A 22745-nucleotide genomic window follows, 5' to 3' on the forward strand; every position below is an offset into this window, starting at 1 on the left:
CTCTGGGCGCTCCAGATTTTTCCCCCACAATCCAAAGATGAGCAGGTTGGATGGATTGGCCATGCTAAATTGCCCGTAGTGTCCAGGGATATGCAGGCTAGGTGGATTAGCTGTGGGAAATGCAGTGTTACAGCGATGTGGTGGAATGCTCTTTGGAAGGTTGGTGTGGACCTGATGGGCCAAATAGTCTGCTTCCACACTGAAAGAACTTTATGATTTATGACTTTGCAATGACCAATGCTTTCATCAGTCAGGGCATTGAGTATAGGAGTTGATACATCTTTTTAAAGCTGTACAAGATGTTGGTGAGGCCACAGTTGGCAGTTCTTGTCACCCTATAGAAAGGATGTTATTAAACCAGACAGAGTGCAGAAAAGATTCACCAGGATGCTATCTGGACTGGAGGTTTGAGTAATGAGAGTTTAGGTAGGCTGGGGCATTTTGCCCTGGAGTGTTGGAGACTGAGGGGACCATGTAGTTGTTTAAAATCATGAAATGCTTAGATAGACACTGGACAGCTTTTCCCCATGATAGGGGAGACTAAAACTAGACGGCATAGGCTTGAGGCAAGAGGAAGGGATACAAAAGAGTCTAGAGGGGCATTTTTTTCACACCGGGCGGGGTGAGCATCTGCAACAGGCTGCCAGAGGTAGGGGTGGAAGTGAGTACAACTTTGTCTTTTAAGAAACATTTGGACAGGTAGGTGAATAGGATGGGTATGGAGTGCTATGGGACGAAGGCAGGCAAATGGGACCAGTTTAATTGTGAAAGCTGAGGGTGCGGCATGGGCACGTTAGGCCGAAGGGCTGTTTCCATGCTGCAGACGTCTGTGACACTAAATCAACCCCAACAAAACACTACACAAAAGCATTGGCCACCAAACACAACCTCAGGGGACCAGACGACAGGTACTGAAGCTGGAGGAAGGGCCTGCTTGTGGGGGCGTGGCCTGGGGGGTGCGTGAAGGGGCGGGCCCTAAACGCGTTGGGGGCGGGGGGGGGGCGGATGTGCGTGGGCGGGGTCTGGGCGTTTTGGGGTGGGGTCTGTGTGGAGGGCGGAGGTTTGGGGGCGGGGCCAGTGTTTTTCATGCGGGGTAAGGTGGAGTCAGTGCTCATAGGGGTGGAGCCAGAGCCGCGGGGCGCGGTCTGGGTCTAAGGGCGGGGCCCAATACGCGTGGGCGCGGGCTCAGGGCTGGTCCTTTTCGGGGGCGCGGGGGAGGTGGAAGCCGTTGTTTTGTTTCCCGCGCGGCACGTGGTGCGTTCTTCGCCGGCGTGAGCGGGGGAGGGGAAGACAGTGTGAGGAAGCCCCGCCCGCTCACATCCGGGCAAACCCGGGGCCCGCTGAGCGTCAGGGAAAGGGGGCGGTCACGTGACGTGCTGCGCGGCGGCCATCTTAGAATCGGCGGAGAATCCGCAGCGACGGCGACGACGACGACTGAGAGGCGGAGACGGACTTTCCTGATTCACCGGAGGTAACGGGCAGGCGAGGGCCTCAATGCATCCGGGCTCGCACGATCGTTCCCCTTCTCACCCCATGGGACGGGAGACCGGTTTCCTTGTCTTGCGCCTGTTTGGAGCCCCCAGCTTCAGCACCCTCCCCTCCCCAAAGCCCAGGGGGGCCGTCGAGTGACTAAAACACTGCCTGCCTTTCGGGCAAGGCCCCGGCGCTGAGGCCTACCTGGAGTGGGCTGGCGAGTGCAGGGAGAGAGACCAGGTTGGGATGCATGCATGTATACAGGCCCCGGGCATCCTGATTGTTGGCATAGAAGGAAAACCTGCTTCCAGAAACTCTCGGTCCAAAGGAAAATAAATTTTCAAACCTTACCTGTACTGACAAAAATCATGTTTCTCCAAATAAAACATAAATACCTTTATGGCGTATTAAAATGCTTCCAGCTTAACCCAGAAAAGGGGAGGAGGTGATATAACAAGAGACGTGGCATCCAGGGGATTTGTCTGGGAGTGAAAGGCCTGACGACTTTTTTGACTTAACGCTAACTGCCAGATTTTTATTTTATGTTTACTCTCAATAAATTCACCTTTTTCTCACGCCCCCTCCAGTATTAATGATGGTTTTAGTTACTTGGCTTCCATGTGGCATGCAATAAAATAAACAAGACCTCTAGCGTTCCATTAAAATAATTGTATTCTTTAAAAAAAATAATGTACTGGATTTGAGAATTGAGGTCCGCCTGCAAACAATTTCTGCCATGACCTTAGACCCTCTCTGCTTTCCCCCACCAATGGCCTCTCCAAAAAAAAAGTGCCTTACACATTGCTGTCTCCCTCTTAACTCTCAGGTTAGGTCTAACGCAGTTGTATTTTTTTTGGAAATAAATTGACTCGTGTTTATAGGTAGCACGTCTGTGTGTTTCAGCCAGCTGCATCTCTTCCTCGTGCCCCTCAAAAAAGAGACAGTTGTGGGGAGGAATGACTTTTTTCTTGTAAAAGATAAATGTTTCTATCTTGAGAACTTGAAACTGTTGTAAAGGATTGAACCTGGCATGAATGGGGCAGGCCTTAATTTTGATAAGGGATTGAAGGTTCCTTCTCTACTTGCAGTTGTTTGTTATGGTCAGATTTTGAAATGTTATTTTAACGTTGAATGAATCTCAGCATAAATCCATGTGCTGCATATGCTGATTGTTTACAACTGGGTTCTGTTCTACTGTCTTAATTTTTTTGGCACTGTGCCATGTTAAATGATACATTACACGTTCATGCATTTTTGCTTCAGGAATTATTGCAGTATAAACTTATGAAATTTTCTAAATTGATGTGCTAGCTGAAAAGGTTTTACATGTGTAACTGCAGTAATTCTTGTGGTTCTAAATGACTGTGGAAAAGTCATTTTGCCTGTTGCTCAAATGATTGTTCATTGATTTTTTTTCTTTGTTTTAGCTGTGTAGCATTGACCTGTAGCTCTGTTTATGGCCATGGCATTGTTTAACCAGTAGTGGTGTGAACGTGGTCCATTTGTCAAGATTGGATTGTTGTCTAGTGCTTATGTTTGTTGCTTTAGATGTACCACCAGCGTTGATGTGCATGACACCAAAACTTTGCCTCCAAAGGAATCTTTGAACTAAAAAATGCTAACACTTTTTCTCAGATGATGAAATGTGAGGCTGGATGAACACAGCAGGCCAAGCAGCATCTCAGGAGCACAAAAGCTGACGTTTCGGGCCTAGACCCTTCATCAGAGAGGGGGATGGGGGGAGGGAACTGGAATAAATAGGGAGAGAGGGGGAGGCGGGCCGAAGATGGAGAGCAAAGAAGATAGGTGGAGAGGGTGTAGGTGGGGAGGTAGGGAGGGGATAGGTCAGTCCAGGGAAGACGGACAGGTCAAGGAGGTGGGATGAGGTTAGTAGGTAGCTGGGGGTGCGGCTGGGGGTGGGAGGAAGGGATGGGTGAGAGGAAGAACCGGTTAGGGAGGCAGAGACAGGTTGGACTGGTTTTGGGATGCAGTGGGTGGGGGGGAAGAGCTGGGCTGGTTGTGTGGTGCAGTGGGGGGAGGGGGTGAACTGGGCTGGTTTAGGGATGCAGTGGGGGAAGGGGAGATTTTGAAACTGGTGAAGTCCACATTGATACCATATGGCTGCAGGGTTCCCAGGCGGAATATGAGTTGCTGTTCCTGCAACCTTCGGGTGGCATCATTGTGGCAGTGCAGGAGGCCCATGATGGACATGTCATCAAGAGAATGGGAGGAGGAGTGGAAATGGTGTGCGACTGGGAGGTGCAGTTGTTTGTTGCGAACTGAGCGGAGGTGTTCTGCAAAGCGGTCCCCAAGCCTCCGCTTGGTTTCCCCAATGTAGAGAAAGCCGCACCGGGTAAAACACTGCATCCACTGTACCCGGTGCGGCTTTCTCTACATTGGGGAAACCAAGCGGAGGCTTGGGGACCGCTTTGCAGAACAACTGCATCCACTGTACCCGGTGCGGCTTTCTCTACATTGGGGAAACCAAGCGGAGGCTTGGGGACCGCTTTGCAGAACACCTCCGCTCAGTTCGCAACAAACAACTGCACCTCCCAGTCGCACACCATTTCCACTCCTCCTCCCATTCTCTTGATGACATGTCCATCATGGGCCTCCTGCACTGCCACAATGATGCCACCCGAAGGTTGCAGGAACAGCAACTCATATTCCGCCTGGGAACCCTGCAGCCATATGGTATCAATGTGGACTTCACCAGTTTCAAAATCTCCCCTTCCCCCACTGCATCCCTAAACCAGCCCAGTTCACCCCCTCCCCCCACTGCACCACACAACCAGCCCAGCTCTTCCCCCCCACCCACTGCATCCCAAAACCAGTCCAACCTGTCTCTGCCTCCCTAACCGGTTCTTCCTCTCACCCATCCCTTCCTCCCACCCCCAGCCGCACCCCCAGCTACCTACTAACCTCATCCCACCTCCTTGACCTGTCCGTCTTCCCTGGACTGACCTATCCCCTCCCTACCTCCCCACCTACACCCTCTCCACCTATCTTCTTTGCTCTCCATCTTCGGCCCGCCTCCCCCTCTCTCCCTATTTATTCCAGTTCCCTCCCCCCATCCCCCTCTCTGATGAAGGGTCTAGGCCCGAAACGTCAGCTTTTGTGCTCCTGAGATGCTGCTTGGCCTGCTGTGTTCATCCAGCCTCACATTTCATCATCTTGGAATCTCCAGCATCTGCAGTTCCCATTATCTCTAACACTTTTTCTCTCTGCACAGAAGCTGCTAGACCTACTGAACTTGTTCACACTTTCATGTATGTTGGAGTTCTGGTATAAAAATAGTATTTTATTGTAATGGTGTGTGCACCAGTTGTGTGTAATGTATATGTACACGTAAAAGTGTGTATTTCAGGGGTTGAGTTTAATTCTTCTGTCAACGAAACAACTAGAACCACATGCTGAGGTTCGTAAGGTTCCAGTCTTCATAATTGCACTACTGATCATTTTTCTGCTGCTCAATCAGTTGTCAATGAACAGAGGGACCTGTGCTGTATATTTCTGTGTAACCAACAGGATCCTAGTATGATAAACAGAAAGTGCCCGAGAAACCCTGCAGCTGTAGTAGAAGAAATGCATTTAATGCTTTCACTCCAAAATGGTCCTCTTTAGATGCTGTTTAACATGCTGAGTTTCTCCAGCGCTATCTGTTTTTATTTCAGATAGTCAACATCTACAGTACTCTGCTTTTATTATTCTGGTGTGGTAGAATTTTTCACCCATGTGAACTTAACAAGCTGCCATGTTCACATTACGTGTTACTGTTGATGTATGCATTTCCCAAGGTCAACTATCTTGTGATGAAGAACCTGGTTTTTCTCTTCCCTGTTCACCACAGAGCCACCAGTGTAAATTAATCATTGCGGCTCTGGCTGAAGTTACAGATTTCAGCACTGGTTAGGGTAAAATTTAGTACCACTCTGGATAGTTATGTATCAGTCTACTTGGTACATTTACTCTGTGTTATGAGTGTGCCCTTTTTAAATCCCCCTACACAGCAACTAGTTATAATGACTGAAATAACTGCCCTTTGTTAGAAACAGATTTCTGTGAAATGCAGCATGCTTTGGGATTGAGTGTTGCATTGTAAATTGAAGCTACAGCTCTAATATTTATGAACATGAATCACCTTGTGAAATCTCTTCCCAATGCCCCTCTTTGGTTCTGTGACATTAACTCCACGTCCTATTTTTCCATCTTTACTCTCACAGAAATCATTGCTTTCCTGAACAGGTGAGTTATTACTGCTGCCGTTGCAGCTCACCTTGCTGCTTGGAGGCTTGTGACAGTTGTATACTAAGTCTTGTTGCCATATTTCCTATCTCCTTTGACCCCGAGTGTTTGGCAGCCATTTGGGTTGTTTTCTTGGCATGGATGTGATAAACACTGATGTGGGACAGTTGAATCAGTATGATTGACACACTCAATCATCGACTTTTATCTTCTTGGTCTTACAGCCTGTGTCACCGGAGTGCTCCAATTCTCGACTGCTAGTGCAGTTGCACGAGTACAGGCAGCCTTGTTATGGCTTGCTTAAGTTTAATTCTTCACATGAGCACAGCCTGACCAGTGTGCTGCTCCATTGTGTAAGTGCCCTGATCCATCCAGATAGTGAATGTCTTAGGTGTGATACCTTGGTTGTTTTGTAAGCTGATTACAGCAGTAGACCTGCATTTGTTTCTGTCAAAAACAGCACATCAACCAACTTTTCTGAAGAAGGGTCTAGACCCGAAATGTCAGCTTTCCTGCTCCTCGGATGCTGCTTGACCTGCTGTGTTCGTCCAGCTCTACACCTTGTTACATGAACCAACTTTCCTGCTTCTGTTATAACTAGGGCAGATAAAAGCTAAGGGGAAACTCATTGGAGTCAATGTCAGGAAGACTATTCAACTTACTGTGTCCTCTCAACTAAGAATCATAAATAGTCTCCAACAAATCCAATATAGTGTGTTCAGGAGATATTTCACTGGAATGTGGAACTCCCTTCCAAAGGAAAGCTTGAGCTGAATAGTATAAATATCTTGAGGAAACTGGGTAAACACGGGATGGAGAAATGAATAGAGGAGATTTTGATAGTATGAGATGAAGAGGTAGCTGGAAGGAGGCTCATGTTGGGTAGAAAACCAGTTGGACTGTTGCTGTGCTGTAAGTAATACTTTGCAATTGTAATTCATTGACCTGGTAGAATAGAATTAAGATTGGCAGTGATAGTCCCTTATGGTTGAATGACTAACTAAGGTTTGGTGACCCTATATTCTGTCCAGCAATTGCCATGTATTTAAGTTACCAGGACCCTCTTGTGTATTTGTACCTTCCATGAATTTGGTACTTTTAGAAGCCAAATGTGTTAAGATTTTGGTAAGTGATCGTAATAATGAGACTGGTGGTTGCGTTGTTATTTTTAAAAATGTTTCTAATATCTTTTCCTTTCCCCCTTCTCTCTACAGATCTGTTTCTCTTAGGTGGTGGTGAGACATCAGGTCATCAGAATAATACTCTACAAAGCTATTTTTAGTTGTATTGCAGTAAGTAAAACTTCTACCTAAACTCATGCTGCAAAAGCTAAGTTCTATCTTCAGTGTGTTGTGGGGTGAATATGTGAAATGTTTGTATTTTATCCACTTGAGTTTGGGAAAAGTGGTGTGTGCTGCCTTTCTGAGCCTGGGGTTGTGTTTGGAGAGGGTGCTTTTAAGAGCCTGAAGTAATGATGGCACTCCTCCAACAGTCTATCAGCTATTGGTCTCTCTCCTTTTCCCCAGAATATGAGCTTATCAATAAGGTCATCTGTGGTTCAGTGGTTACCATTTTCTATTTGTGTTAAAAGTTTGTACGTTCAAGAACTTTGAGTGCAAAACTGTAGGCTGCCACTCCTGTGCAGTTCAGTCTCCTGCACTGTTAGGTACTGTCTTTGATAAGATGTTAAAACAAAGTCCTGTCTACTCTGTCTCTTGAGGTGAAGATCCCTTGGCTGCTATCATAAAGAAGATCATGGAAGTACTCCTGGTGCCCTGGCCAGTATTTAACACTCCTTCAACATGACAAAAACCAATTATCTGGCCACACCCACTGTTATTTCCTGTTTATGGGAATTTGCTAGGCCCCAGTTGGCAGCCATGTTTCCAACAGGTGCTATACCTCAAGTAATTCATTACTTTAGGGTGTTCTGAGATCGTGACATCTGTTCTTGAAATGCAGATGTCTTTTGTATGTTTATATAGACACAGCACTGCATATTCATATTTTAACATCCACCATTGTACTGTGCTACACGACTAACTAACACCTTTCCCTTAAAGGTTTGATTTGCATCTGGAATCCTGTCCTGACGGAAACTAGAAAGGACACGGAGTTGACATCCACAGCTTTCTGATGCCCTAGTCTCTATGGCTGCCAGCGCTCGACTTCGAGTCAGACGCTGTCCCCACCAAAATCTGAACTAAAGCATTAACTTCAAGCACGTAAGTAGATGCAAAGGAGCTATTTGCCGAGTTCCACTCTGTCAAATCCAGCAAATGAACAAGTCTTCACTTGCCAGGTTCCGTTCGTCCCAATGCCGCACTAAACTGCTGTCTTACGTTTCTAATTTATTAAGCCAGTGATACAGCTTTTAAGTTTGCCTGTGTGGCACAAGATCCTTGAAGCCCGCTGTCTCCTGCTCTGTAATGTTCCAGTCAGTCATTGAATTGTGCATTGCAGGAAGATCCCATATTAATTTGTATGTGTGGAATGTCGAATAGTGCCCTGAACCTGCCACCTGTGTTGGCGTAGAAAGTTGTCACGTGAAGAATAACTCGTTTCAACCACAAGTACGTGATTGGGCCTTGGTGGATTCACAGACACTTTCTGTAGCATTTTTGTTTACTAAAATGGTCCCTCTTTGCAAAATCATTTCTTCCTCTCTGTTCCATTTAAGTATGATGTAAGTACATTATTTCAGGTAAAATCGCAGCCTAGATCCCCTGCAACTCAGCAAATGTATATTGTACATCACTGAGGTTTCTGTTGAATTAGCCCAAGGTGGAATAGGAGTTGAGAGGGGAGGGCAACTTGCCTGTCTCTCCAGTCCTACTTCTTATCTGTTGCCTGTCCAACTCCTGCCTTTGTTAGTAGATATGTCCACGCTGGTGTTGGATAAGAATGGAGTAGCGAATTTGGTTGTGACATCTCTGCAGTCAAACAGCCTCATGATGTTTCTTCCAGATGCATGTGTAAAACTTTTTAAAAATTCACGTGTGGGACATAGAACGGTATGGCACAGTACAGACCCTTTGGCCCATGATGTTATGCCGAGCTTTTATCTGAAACCTAAGATCTGTCTAACCTCCACAGTTGCCTTATACTATCCTCCATATGCCTATCTAATAGCTGCTTAAATGCCTCTAATGAGGCCAACGCCACTACCCTCTACGGCAATGCATTCCAGGCCCCTACCACTCTGAGTAAAGAACCTACCCCATATGTCTCCCCTATATCTACCTCCTTTCACTCTAAAACTATGTCCCCTCATAAAAGCAACCTCCACCCCAGGAAGAAGGTCTCTAGCTGTTTACTCTATCTATACCTCTGATCATTTTGTACAGCTCTATCAAGTCATCTCTTATTCTTCATTGTTCTATAGAGAAAAGCCATAGCACTCCTAGCCTTTCCTTGTAAGGCCCCCCCCCACCCCATTCCAGGCAACATCCTGGTAATTCTCCTCTGCACCTTTTCCAACGCTTACACATCTTTCCTGTAATGAGGTGACCAGAACTGGGCACAATGGTGTGGCCAGACCAGGCTTTTGTGTAGCTTTTCGTATAGGGATGTGGTTGGCTAGCATTTATTGTCCATCCCTAATTGCTAAGAGGGCAGTTTGAGTTGACCACATTGCAGTGGGTCTGGAGTCGCATATAGACCAGACCAGATAAAGAAGGCAGTTTCCTTCCCTAATGGAGATTAGTGAATCAAATGGAGTTTTCCAACAATCAGCAATTGATTCTTGGTCATCAATAGACTGTTCCAGTTTTTTTTAATTTTTCTTTTTTTCTTTTCGTTCAAGTAGACATTGATTTGGAGCACAATCAGTACAGTCAGAAAAATGATAAAATGGTGGTGGAGGCGAATGAGAATACAACATCAAACTTCACAACATTGCTACAGCAGGGAAAGCTGGGAATAAATTGCATTTTCTCATTACCGTTGGCCAAAAAAAGATTTAAACATGAAGTTAGTCCATAAATCTAATCTTGGGTCTTCAGGATTATAAAATTCTTAAATGTTAGGAGCTGAAAAACCTCACTTATTGAAGAGATTAGATGGTTATCAAACTGCGACTCTTGGTTCTTGTAGTTTTTAAATTGTTTGGCTATTCCATTTAAAATGCATTACACTTTATAAAGCCAAGTTTGGTATTTTGATTGTGTAAAGAATTTTGGGATTGAGTTAGTTTCTGTTTCAAAATCAACCAGTTCAAAACAAGGTTAAAATGAAATGCTGCAGGCATTGGAAAAGGTTGTGTTAAAGCCAGAACAAACTATTTTGGGAATGTGACAATTTACAATTCTTTTCATACTGATCTGTTTCCATGATATTAGAGGGCCGCCATTTGGCCCTCATCTGTTTTGCCTTCCTGCAAGTGCTGCTTAACTAATTTTGTTGCTCTGTCCTTTTCATGTAGCCGTATTAGTTATTTTTCTCTATTTAATTGGCCCTTTCTCTTCTAAAAGCCTCAACTGAAGCTACCTCCAGTCTGAGGTAGTGTCTTCCACCTGCCTTATCCCTGTTTCATTTGACAGGATAACAGGAATGCTAAACCTTTTACTCGTGGGTGTCCAGACAGATATTTAGGACCATTATATTCACATGATCAGGTATGTGGTACCTGCAGAAAACATGTACCTGAAAGAGACTTCGTGAAGAATGGCCAGTTGTGTTGACTGCCGGCTTACCCCTCAAATGGAAGGGTGTGGGATATTGTTACTTTGCTTCCTGAGAGCAGTGACTAGGCAAAAGGACCTGGGTGCAGCCAATCTGGAGACGAGAGCTAGCAGCTGGTCAACCCCTGCAGCAGAAGTAGTCTGAACCAAAGCAAGCGTGAGCTCTGCATATTTTTCCTTCGTTGTTATATCTGGCATTGGATATGGTCGAGGATGGTCAGAACAGTTGCTAGGGCAGAGGCGAACAAGTAGGTTTTTTTTTTCAAGAGTAGAGATTCAGGAGTCAAAAGGATTGCTAACTACGTTTAGAGAAAAAAAGATATCCAAGTGCAGGTTTTGGGGTGAAACTAGATAGCCTTGTTCTGGCAGCTGTTAAAGGAGAAATTGAAGTTAAAATCTGAAGAGGAGTCAGGCTTTGAGGTGGGGGGGACATGCAGAAATGATAGGTGAGTGACGTTGAGGCATAGACTGGGGGAGAAACTCAATAATGCTGATGGCCCCACTTATGCTGTGGAGATACCAAGTGGATGACCTGACTTTGATACTGCTTCTAAGTATAACTTGGAAAGGATTGGTGAAGCACAGTTTGCAGTTTAATTTTTGAGGAATCCAATTGATAACGCACATGGGTTGTACACTCAGTTCAGGAACTAAGCAGAGGACGCTTTTCCAGATGTATAAATAGGTGTATTTATCAAAATGAATATAGATATGTTAAGATGAAAGCCTTGCTAATGCTTCTTGCCAATACAGACAAAGCCATTCCTGTATAATGTAGACAGCTGACTCCCCATCTTTTACATCATCAGTGCTTGCTAATGTATTTTTCATTTCATCCTTTTATCTAAGAGTGTACACCTCATGCCTTGTCTTCAGCTGAAATTGCAACCATCCTCAAACTTGAGAAAGTGGGACGTTTAATAGTCTTTTATTAATTTTTTCTTTCATTTGACGAGTCACTGGCAAGGGTAGCATTTACCCAGTTGCCCTGACGGACATGGCAGAGAGCCACAATCTTAAACCTTTGTTATAACCCATTGTGCTGTTGGGTAAACAGGTCTGAGATTTTGGCCCAGTGTTGATGGAAGATCTCGGATGGGAGCTTGCAAGTTGTGGTTTCATGGTTATAGTTGCTGTAAAACTTTAATTGACTAGTTTTTGAAGTTCTTTTATTTTTGAAAGCACTGCCAGAATTGGTGCTTAATCAAAAATATTTTCTGTTTGTAAGGTTTAAAAATATAGTACTCGTATTTCATCTAGTCCGTTTCAAACTTAGGATGTTTCATAGTGCTTTACAGCCAGTGAAACTCTTTGAAAGTATTGTCATTGTTATAATGTGGTAAATGCAGCAATCAGTTTATGCATAGCCAACTTCCATAGATAGCAGTGAGGTGATGGCCAAGGAAACTTTCCTTAGTGGTATTTCATGTAGACTGGACTCTGTGTAGGTGGTACATCTTTCGTGAAGGAAATTGGCAAACCTGCAACTTCCTGATCAAATCTGGCAGCATTCGTGGCCGTTTTGTTTTGTGCAGCTAGTCTAGGATTTGAAGCAAATTTGGCAGAAACTGGCAATGGTGGGATATGTGTATTAGCGCAGCATTGTCATTGCCAAACTACTCTAACTCTTGAAAGAAGTTGAATCAAAACTGCAGTAGCCAGATGAGACATTTGTCCGTCTGTGATCTATGTTTATTTGAGCACTTATCTGTTCTTAACACCCATTGTGTTATTACCAAAGAGAAATCCAGCAGTGCTTATAGGCTGATGGTAATGCTCCCTATTTTCTGAGTGTCTCTTTCTCCCATGCTTTCCAATTCAACCGTGACAATGCCCAGATATCCTCATGAAACTTGTGTGGATCAGTGACGGGAGAGTAACACACATGCTTCAACCGAGGTATGTTCCTGATTGACTATGATAGCCCAGTTTTTTTAAGAACACTGTTACAGTGACTAGCTTGATGGTGCTTCGTTAAATAATTTACAACCTGGGCCAGCAACTGGAATGCATGACTTGTTTTGGCATGTGTTCCATTGCTCAGATGAGAGTGTTTGGGAATGCAAACCAGACCATCGGCAGGGGAAAAGAAATCAGCAGTCATTCGGGTCCAAAAACAGAAATTGCTGGAGGAGCCCAGCTCAGTGTTAATTCTGATTTCTCTTCTCAGGTACTGACAGGCCTGCTGAGCTTTTCCAGCAATTTCTGTTTTTGGACCTGAATGACTGCTGATTTCTTCCTCCTCCCCACCCCTTCAAAGGGTGGGTGTGATTTAGTTTCTCTTTTTTTTTCCATTTGGCCAAGCAGGTCTTGATTTTGGATGAGTTTGCCATATGCATCGCACCTGCAGAGAAAATCCAGTCCTATCAATTAAATATGATCAAAGTTTTATAGCTTTGTCAACAGGTCCTAGAAACATGTTTCTATCAGCTGTTTTGGCATCTGAATTAAGTCAGGCCTACCTACCGTTTTGGCCAGTGGCTTGAAACTTTGGTATAGAAAGGGGTATGCTAATGAAAGGATCTTTTACATTAGCATTCTAAAATTGTTAGAAATGTCTGTAGGTTGGTTTCCCTTTGGCTGTTCTTCTAATTGCTGCTAACTCTGCGTCAATGTCACTGGCAGTACATGAAGTAGACCAAAGTGCGCCACTGGATTGCCTTAAGCTCATCCATCTTATTTCAGTGGTCAGTTTTTATGTCGAAGGTTTTTTGCCAATCATTTTATTGTAAATTAACTTGACACAGTGACTGCAGATTAAGTAGCCATGGTAGAAAACTGACTGAGCATTTGAGAATGCTTAAAGCAGTTAGTGTTTAACATGGTTTAATTATTGCCTTTACTGTTGGTAGGAATGAAAATGCAGCATCCTTGTTCAGTATAGAACTTGAATTAAGCACCTTGGAGGCCACTTAACCGCCTTGCCAAATCAATAGAAAGCTTTGGCGATTGGTCTTCGAATGTTCATAGGGTGGTTTAGTGTAACAGGCTGAATTAAGTATGGGTGTAAGTAAAGGTGCAGTTCCATAATTCGGTGGGAATGTCAAGCTGCTCACATGAGGAAAAAGTGCTTCTTAGCTGATATTGGCACTTGCATCCCATCAGCATTTTGCCATTACTCTTATCCTCTATGAATCTATCCTCTGTGGAGGATGCAGTGTTGGGGCTTGGTGCAGTTTCCATCTTATTGGTGTGTCACCTGCTGTTATCAGCTACAGCACAGGTCATAAAAATTTTCTGTTACAATCAAGCTTGAGGCTCAACTACTTCAATCTAACATATTTTACCATGTTATTACTGAGCTTTAATTCCCTCTTCTCTGTTGAAAGAAGTCACTGTAGGATCATGCTGTTTAACCCCTTGAGCATGTTCCACTATTCAATGAGATCATGTTTGTTCTACCTCAACAACATTTTGTTTCATCAGTGTATCCCTTGATATTTTTCATATCTAGAAATCTGTCGACCTCTTGAGCATTCTCAATGATTGAGCCTCCACAGTCCTTTGGGTTGGAGAATTTCATAGAACTGCCAAAAAAATTTCTGCTCAATCTCAGTGTTATGTAGTGCAAAATAGGCCCTTCGGCCCATCAAGTCTGCGCTGACCTTTCTACAGTAATCTCACTTCCCAGCATGTGGCTCATAGTCGTGAATGTTATGACATTTCAAGTGCTCATATGTATCCCAGTCCCAAATGGCCAGCTCTTGATTCATAACTGTGTCGCAGTCAGCAGAAATATCAAAGCAGGAATATTCCTCCTGTATCTACAACATTGATCTCTGGATGAATTTTCTGTAGAGTGTTTCATTCCCTCCATGCTGAGGTTGAATCAGGTATGGCTTCTGTAGTTGAGGGCTGACAGTTACTCTATTTAGCAATAGCATTGCCTTCTGTTGAGCAGGAATATGTCACATATTCAAGGCATGCAACCATTTTGTCCAGGATAAAATTAATCCTGTTTACTTGCAAGTGAACATTATATGGTAGTAGAGACACTGTGACAATTATGCAGCATGATAGTGATATTTTATTTTTGAAGCTCAGAATTTTAGGCTGCTTCAGGAAACATTCCACCAAACTTGTTTCAGAGCTCAGGATCCTGTGGGATTAATCTTGGAAAAAGCTATCTTATTGAGCTCAGTCTCCATGCAGACCTTCAAGCCGGAGGCGTAGTATAATATTCCAAGAATGAGCAAGACATATGTATTGGGAATGGTTTCCATCCTTATGCCAGAAGTCATGATTACTGAAAGATTGTGTTTTAGTTGCCAATGCTTTGTCACTTTCTTTCCAGCAGAGGCTCCCTCAAACACAAATGTGTGTTTGCATAAACTACTTTTTGAAATCTTAAGCAGTCGTGGCAGACAAGGTGTGATTGTCTTGTCATAGGGATTAACAGTACTGAAAAAGTCCCTTCAGCCCATTTGATCTGTACAAATCCAAATCAGCCATTTGACTATTCTAACCCCATTTTCTAGCTCTTGCGCATAGCCTTGCATCATAAACTGCAGTGAATGAGCTAAAGATCAATTAAGCCTTTCAATGTTATTGGTGTAGACGTAAATATGGGCCTGGATTTGAGTTTTTCTTTCCCAGGCCCTTTACATTCGGGAGAATGGGGCCTGAGTCTAAGAACTTGTCAGAAAACGGCAGATTTGTTTTCCTTTCTGTAGACTCTGACGATGGTGTAGTGGTATTATTGCTGGACTGTTGATCCAGAGACCCAGACTACATTCTGGGGTCCCAGGTTCGAATCCTGTCATGGCAGCCGGTGGGATTTGAATTTAATAAAATATCTGGAATTAAGAATCTAATGATGACTGTGAATCTATTGTTAATTGTCATAAAAACCCATCTAGTTCACTAATTTCCTTTTGGGAAGAAAACTGCCATCCTTACCTGGTCTGGCCTACATGTGACACCAGATGCACAGCAATGTGGTTGACTCTGGGCAATAAATGCTACCGAAACAGCGAAAGCCCCTCATCCCGTGAATGAATAAAATAAAGACAGAAAGTTATCTGTGACAGGAGATGAGTTTTTTAAAAATCTAATATGGGGTGTCTCAACTCTTGGATTATTGCTTTTCGTTTGACATTTAAGTTGATGAATGACTCACAAGGAATAGCTAGGTGTGAGTAGCTAGACTAAACATGCAGCAGGTTCATTATCCCCCTCTGGATATCAGTCCTGGCTGATGATTCCAGTTCTCCACAGGAGTGCAGTGCCTTCCATAATTGAATATTCTGATCCCTTGCATACGTCACTAAGTTGGAATGAGCATCAAGTGTGTTACTTCAAATTCTTCTATGCCTGTTGGCTTCTCTGTGAAGTGTCAATTTTGCAGGAGAGCAGTATTTTTAAAGTAATTCCCCTGAACTGCAGAAAACGTCAATGCTCGGGAAGAGTCACAAATCGTGACACCCTGAAAATTTGATCAGTAGAAGAAATGCTGTTCATCCCAAGACATTGTTGACTTTACTTTAGAGGGGAGGAAATGGGCTCATTACCAGAGAGCTAACGTTCGGCTACGTGGCTATGTGCCACTAAAACATGCACTGTAGATATCGTGCTGTCTGGCCTTTCATTCTGCCAAGTTCAATTATTTTCTCAGTGCAGATCCTAGAATAGCTTCAAATCTTTTGCACTTCTTACTGTTCACCCGAACCATATTTCATTTAAAGGTCTAACTTGTACCAGATCCTGTTTAGTCGTCATCCTCAACCACGGTCCTTTCATATCTTGCCTCCCACTTGCCTGCCAAAACTCTCGTCCAGTCTGATTTGTCATTTCTTAGTTTATGCAGTTATATAAATTAGACCTATGTTCTCTTGAATTTAGAAGATTTAAGGAGTGAATTGCTCACATTCTTTGAGGTATTAACAGGAAAAGACAAGGTAGATAAAGATAAACTGTTTTCTCAAGTTGGGGATTTTAAAACTAAGGGGCATAGTTTTAAATGCAAGAGTCAGACCGTTCAGGAGAGATGTTAGGAAGCACTTCTACTGAAACTGTGTCAGAGGTTTGGAACTGTTCCAAAATAGCAATTGATGCCAGATCAGTTCATTTTAAATCTAAGATGTTTGTTCAGCAAAGGTATTAAGGGATATGAGCCAAAGGAAGGTGTATGGAGTTAGGTCATAGATCAGCCATGATCTCATTGAATTGAGTAGTAGGTTTTAGGGGTTGAATGGTGTATTCCTGTTTCACTTTTTTAAATACTTACTCTTGTGGTCAGTTTCCACCATGGCTTCATAACCTGCCTGTAACTCTAAAGGTCTTCAAATCTGAAATGTGCCAGGTTATCTGTGCTCTATCAACTCTGGCCTGTCACCCCTCCATTGCTGCCATACCTTCAATTTACCAAGGCCCTTCATTCTGAAATTCTCTTACTATATCTCTCTGGCTATCTTCCCTCCTTTAAGTTGCTTCTTGCAGACCTGCCTTTTTGATTAAGCATTCAACTACCCATGTGACTTAACTTCAGACTTTAGCAGGAAGTGCTGTTGTGAAGAACCTTGGAACCGTTGTATTACCTTAAAAGTGTAACTGAGTTCTGTTGATATCTGTGCTTGCTATTTGTTTTTTTTTTAAATATCTGGCTCAAGTGGCAAAACTGCTTTTGTGTTCTGAAGCAATTGGAGTTACAGGCTGCTTAACCATGCTAGCTAGGTGGCACTAAATAGTGTCCTCACTGAGTAACCCTTAGACATGCAAGTGCTAACAGGGGACTGTGGAACCCTGCTTCACCTTTGTACTTCCCCTCCCATGTTTTTCTGCCAAAGAAATCAATAGCACTCTGGTTGTATGCCGCTGCGCTGATCTACAGAAGTCAGAATGGATTAGTGATGATGTAGGAAACCGTTTCTTTTCTCAGACAGCCATTACAAAAATGAAACCTCTTCACTGCAGGCAGGGGGTAGGGTGATGACAGGAGATTTTTGTTCGACTGTTCCCATTTTCCCAACACACTGGCTCCATAAAAATCAGCAGCCCCTACCATATATCATGGCTGATGAATATTCCTTGGGAGTGAATGCAGCCAGCAAGTCTCACCAGACTATTCCACACTGTAGGCATCACAGTTGGGCATAATTCTAGATTCCTGCTTGAATTCTAATCTGAGTGTACAGCAGAGTTGGAGTGAAATCGTGGGCTACCTCAGTATATAAAGCTCAGGAAGTCAGACATTTGGATTGACTTTCCAATTTAATCAGGGAACAATTCTGCTGTTCTATCAAAAAATTCTTTGGCAGCGTAGGTGACAGGCATGTCAAAACATGCAACTGCTAATCTCACACTGGTTGCAATTGTTTTCGGTATATGCTGGAAGTTAGGGGATGGCAGATGTGCCAACAGCGCTATACCAAGAACAGAGCCTAAGATGTAGCTCCAAGACTCATGTAAAGTACTACATGGGTTCCTCATGCAACCATCAATCAGGAAGCTATATGCCTTGTGTATATTTTAAACCGTGGAATGGCTGTCATGTTTGGTGCTCAGCCAGCATTGAAATGGGATGATCTCTAACAGAGTATGTTTCAGACAGATGACAGCAAAGTAGTTTTCCTAAGCCCCTCTCCTGATCTGCAGTTCCTTGCTGCATTACAGTTGCACAAGCGCTAGTTGGGCCCAGATTTATGTGTCACTTGGCTATTTGGCAGTTGAAGCATCACGCTGTGGTCAGATTCTATTGTTGCTTAATCAGTACATGTGGTTTAATTAGTTGTGCAGTTAGTAATAAACGGTGGACTCAAGTCAGTAATACTTGTGTTTGACCTGTTTTGTCCAAGCTGAATGTGTTGCTGCACAAAGAGACCTTGGAGTGCAGAATAACAGTTCCTTGAAAGTGGAGACACACTTAGATAAGATAGTGAACAAGATGGTTGATATGCTTGACCTTATTGGTCAGTGCATTGTGTATAGGGGTTGGGAGTCAAGTTGCAGCTGTATAGGGTATTGGTTAGGCCAATATTGGAATACTGTGTGCAATTCCGATCTCCCTGCTATAGGAAGCAGGTTCTGAAATTGGAAAGGGTTCAGGAACTGTTTATAAGGATGTTACCTGGGTTGCAGGGTTTGAGCCATAGGGAGAGGCTGAATAGACTGGGGCTATTTTCCCTGGAGTGTTGGAGGCTGAGGGGTGACCTTATTGAGATTTATAAAATCATGAGGGGCTTGGATAGGGTGAGGACAAGGTCTTTTTCTCCCTGGGGTGGGGGAGTCTAAAACCAGAGGACATGGGTTTAAGGTGAAAAGGGAAAAATTTGAAAGGGATCTAAGTCGTCATGTTTTACGCACAGGGTGGTGTGTGTATGGAATGGGTTGCAAGAGCAAGTAGGGAAGGCTAGTACAATTACCTGTCCGGATGTCTTTTAAATATTGTATATGAGTAGGAAGGGTTTAAAGGGATAGTAGGAACTACAGGTGCCAGAGAATCTGAGAAAGCAAGATGGAGAGATGGATGAACACAGCAAGCCAGGCAGCATCAGAGGAATTTCTGAAGGAGGGTCTAGGCCCGAAACACAAGCTTTCCTGCTCCTCTGATGCTGATTGGCCTGCTGTGTTCATCCACCTCTACACCTTGTTATCTAGGCTTTAAAGGGATGTGGGCCAAATGCTGGCATATGGGGACAGCTTTTTCTAGGATATCTGAGCAGCATGGACGAGTTGGATTAAAGGATCCATTTTTGTGCTGTTATCTCTGATTCTGCTTTTTGGAAGTGATCTATTTGTTTGATTTTTCTTTCAGATACTTATCTGAATCTTTCTCTTTAATCATGTTTTGCATTCTACTTCTGGCATTTTTAGTTGGGACTTGCAATCAGTTCCATATTTTAAGAGTAGAAAAATCCACCATAGATTTATGCCTTGCTATTACCAAGCCATTCACTATGAGTGGTTCTTTTATCCCTGTTAACCTTTTCCTTAAGTGCTAACTATTTTGAACATCCCATGATTCTGACCTCTGTCACCCGACAAGACCTCCCATTTCTCTGGCCACCATGGTCACTAAAGCCTTGCATCTCAGGTGGTATATTGATGAAAGTCCTCCAAGACCCTCTTTAATGTAAGGCAACCAAACTTTGTCGTGATACTCAGTAATGATTTGTACAAGGCTTTGTATTACCTCTTAGATTCGCTGAACACAAAATCTATTTATGAAACAGGCTCTAATTGTCCGACTTTCGAAGACATAGCTTCTAAAGTCTCCTCTAATCTTAAACACAACAAATCAGTAAAACTTTCTAACTACTTGTATTCGCTGGGGTTTGGATTAACCATTGGTGACTTGATTGAAGCATTTAAGCCCCCAATTTCTCTTTAAGCTGGGCAGTCTCTTGGAGCATCTGTGTGTGCCCGCATTAATGTCTGGTTCTGAAACCAACTGCTGTGCACAGAACTGACGTCTGCTTAATTGCAGGAAAAGTTAGAGGGAATGTAGTTCTTGACAGGGTGCATGTGAAAAGGATGTTTCCTCCTAAGGGAGATTCTAGGACTAGGAGACTGCTTTACAAAAATATGGTCTTGTCTTTTTAAGAATGATCAGGGGGCATGAGTCTTTGGAGCACTCTCTTTCAAAAGCTTATAGAAGCAAAAAAAAAATTTTAAGGCAGTGGTAGATGCATAAGGGTTGAAATGTTATTGTGGGTAGATGACAATGAGGACTTCTCAACATCCACAATGTTACAGAATGACTCAAAGGGCCGAGTGACATACTCTTGCTCCTAATTAGAATGTTTATATGTCTTTACCCATGTCTCCCAATGTGCCTTATCACTATTTACCATTACATTCACCACTCCAATTTTCTTGTTACTGTGCCTTCCTTTATCCACATTGCATTTTATTGTCACTGCTTTTTTTTCCCTTGTTATTAATGTTTTCATTGCTGTGCAAGTCCCACTCCAGCATTGCACACAATCTCGGCTGACTCTTCAGTGTAGGGAGTCCTACATTTTTAAAAAACCACGTGTTTTGAAAATGAATAAGGGATTTAACCTTGCTGACCTGCCTAATGTTTAACCATCAGCAAGTGTTTAGGGAAAACAGTTTATCTGGTCTTTGCTGTGTGCAAATTGGTTGCATGTTTATGACGTTAAAACAGTGACATGTTACTTATTGGCTGTCAACTGCTTTGAGAAATCTGATGCTAGTGATTGCTCGACTTTCTGTTCTTTCAATATGCTAATGTAGCAGTTTCTCACTCTCACATTATCTCCGTTCTTTTTCTTTTTGCTCCCATCCAGAGGTGCTGAGACCAATTGTAGTAACCTCTCCCCCCAATCATCTTTGAAGACAGTGTGTAACCAGCTGAGCTACTGGGGAAATTGTGAGTACAAACTTTGAATAGGTTCATTGGAAAGGGCAGTTTTACTTCATCCATTCATATTCCATACTTTTGCTAAATGATCTCTTCAGCTTCTGAGAATAAAGCTCTAAAAAGTTAGTCTTAACGTTTGGAATGTAGCCCTGCTTTCCTTCCAGCCTGGTGAGGTTCTCCCATGTCAGTGGCTGTGCAGCTGGAATCTCCTCCTCCTCTCTAGTTAAATTATAAGCATGCAAAGTATTAATTCATTGATGAAATGGTGTGGATGCCAGTGGTTAAGCATAGCAAAAATTGCTCTGGTGGTGCCACACTGAATTGCAGGTTTCCCATTGAAGTTTTGTGAAACAGGTTCGACTTGAGGTGGCAGCAAATTTACTCTGATTGGGTGGGAGGGTGAAGCAGCTGGATTCTTCACAATGACTGCATATTAGAAAATACCACCCACTGATAGGGAATGAGAGCCAATTTTATTTTGACATGGGTAGGTGCTGAGATTCCAAAGAGTGACACTGTCAGCATTTTCTTTGAGAGAAAATTAACAGAATAGATTGGAAAAACACAGACGTGGGATCTAACTTAAACTGGTTAATGGGGAATGCAGGAAAATGGTGTCATGAAGCACATCATGAGAACTTTGGAACAGGTCTCGTTGAACTGAATGGTTTGTGCCTTTTTAGATTCTTTATAGGCATGTATGGATCTATACAGGAGTGACGATCTTCACTAATCAGTTTAATTGTTCAAGGCTCAAACTTTGCCCATGCTTCGTAAATGCTACAGTCTATTAATACTTATTCTCACCACACGCTTGACAATATCTGAAGTTACTGGACCTTTGCTTATTACAGATTCACTTTGTGTGGGTAAATTAAGAATGAAAACTTGCCCTTGGTTTTGTTTCAGTGCAAATTTTAATATTTTGTCAGCTAGTTGGAAATGAATTTGTTCTTGTTAAGTTGCTTATAGTTTAAATGCTTAGAACCCCTAAAGTGTGGAAGCACGCCATTCGGCTCATCAAGTCCACCCTCCAAAGAACAACCCAACCAGATCCACAACCCCCACCCTATCCCTGTAACCCTGCATTTACCATGACGCACCCACCTAGCCCGCACGTCCGTGGACATTCTAGGCAATTTAGCGCGGCCAACCCACCTGATCTGCACATCTTTGGACTCATAGAATCCCTACAGTGTGGAAACAGGACCTTCAGTCCAACAAGTCCACGCTGACTTTCAGAGCATCCCACCTAATCTACACATCCCTGGATGCTATGGGCAGTTTAGCGTGCCCAGTCCACCTAACCTGCACATCTTTGGACTCTGGAAAGAAACCGGAGTACCCAGAAGAAACCCAAGCAAACGCAGGGAGAATGTGCAAAATCCACATGGCTGCCCAAGCATGAAATCAAACTCTGGTCCTTGGCACTGAGCCAGCAATGCCTAATCACTGAGTCACATGCTGCTCTGTGTAATTCACTCAATTGCGCTGCACAGCGTAGTCTGCAGAAGAGAATGCAGTCTACTGATGGGAGAAGTGCAAAAGCTTGGTTGTGGTTAGTGTTTTCTTTTGCTGTTTCCTCTGTGGTATCCTTAAATGAGTACTTTCCATCTTCCTCTGTCTGGATAAGTGGCCACTTAAAAGTAAAACATACACTGTTGGAGAGAACATTACAACTGGTGTTTTATTGGAACAAGTCTCGGGTTCCCACTGCCTCCCTAGTGCAGATCCAAAACTGGTGTCAGTGTTGAGCTCAGCTATCCTGGCATTGCACATGTAGTTGATGGAGGTATTTGTCAGCTACTTGCTGATTAAATTTTAGACTTGAGTGGCAAGAGGGAGTGGGCTTTCTATTTTTTATCTTCCCCTCTGGGTAGTGCATTTTGGTGAACAGAATTGCTGACAGTGGGAAGTCATGGTGTGGATGAATCATGGGTCTATTTCAATGGCCAACCTTCAATCCTTTGTGTTTTAAAAAAAAAGTTGCTGACATTTTTGGCTTCTTTCCAATGTAGTCA

At 43.4% G+C, this 22745-nt stretch overlaps 1 protein-coding gene across 6 annotated transcripts in view; it reads left to right on the forward strand.

The window, feature by feature from the left end:
* The first annotated feature begins 1338 nt into the window (after nucleotides 1-1338).
* Nucleotides 1339-22745, forward strand: part of LOC125448629 (GRB10-interacting GYF protein 2-like) — a 105918-nt gene continuing 84511 nt past the window's right edge. For 5 of the 6 annotated variants that reach the window (XM_048524040.2, XM_048524039.2, XM_048524044.2 and 2 more), the window contains exons 1-4: nucleotides 1339-1471; nucleotides 6933-7010; nucleotides 7782-7943; nucleotides 20651-20733. The gene's annotated coding sequence lies outside the window, so the exon portion shown is untranslated. The remainder of the gene's footprint in view (nucleotides 1472-6932; nucleotides 7011-7781; nucleotides 7944-20650; nucleotides 20734-22745) is intronic. The other variant, XM_048524043.2, reaches the window with a different exon arrangement.

Source organism: Stegostoma tigrinum, chromosome 45 (genome assembly GCF_030684315.1).
Source record: "Stegostoma tigrinum isolate sSteTig4 chromosome 45, sSteTig4.hap1, whole genome shotgun sequence".
Taxonomy (NCBI): domain Eukaryota; kingdom Metazoa; phylum Chordata; class Chondrichthyes; order Orectolobiformes; family Stegostomatidae; genus Stegostoma; species Stegostoma tigrinum.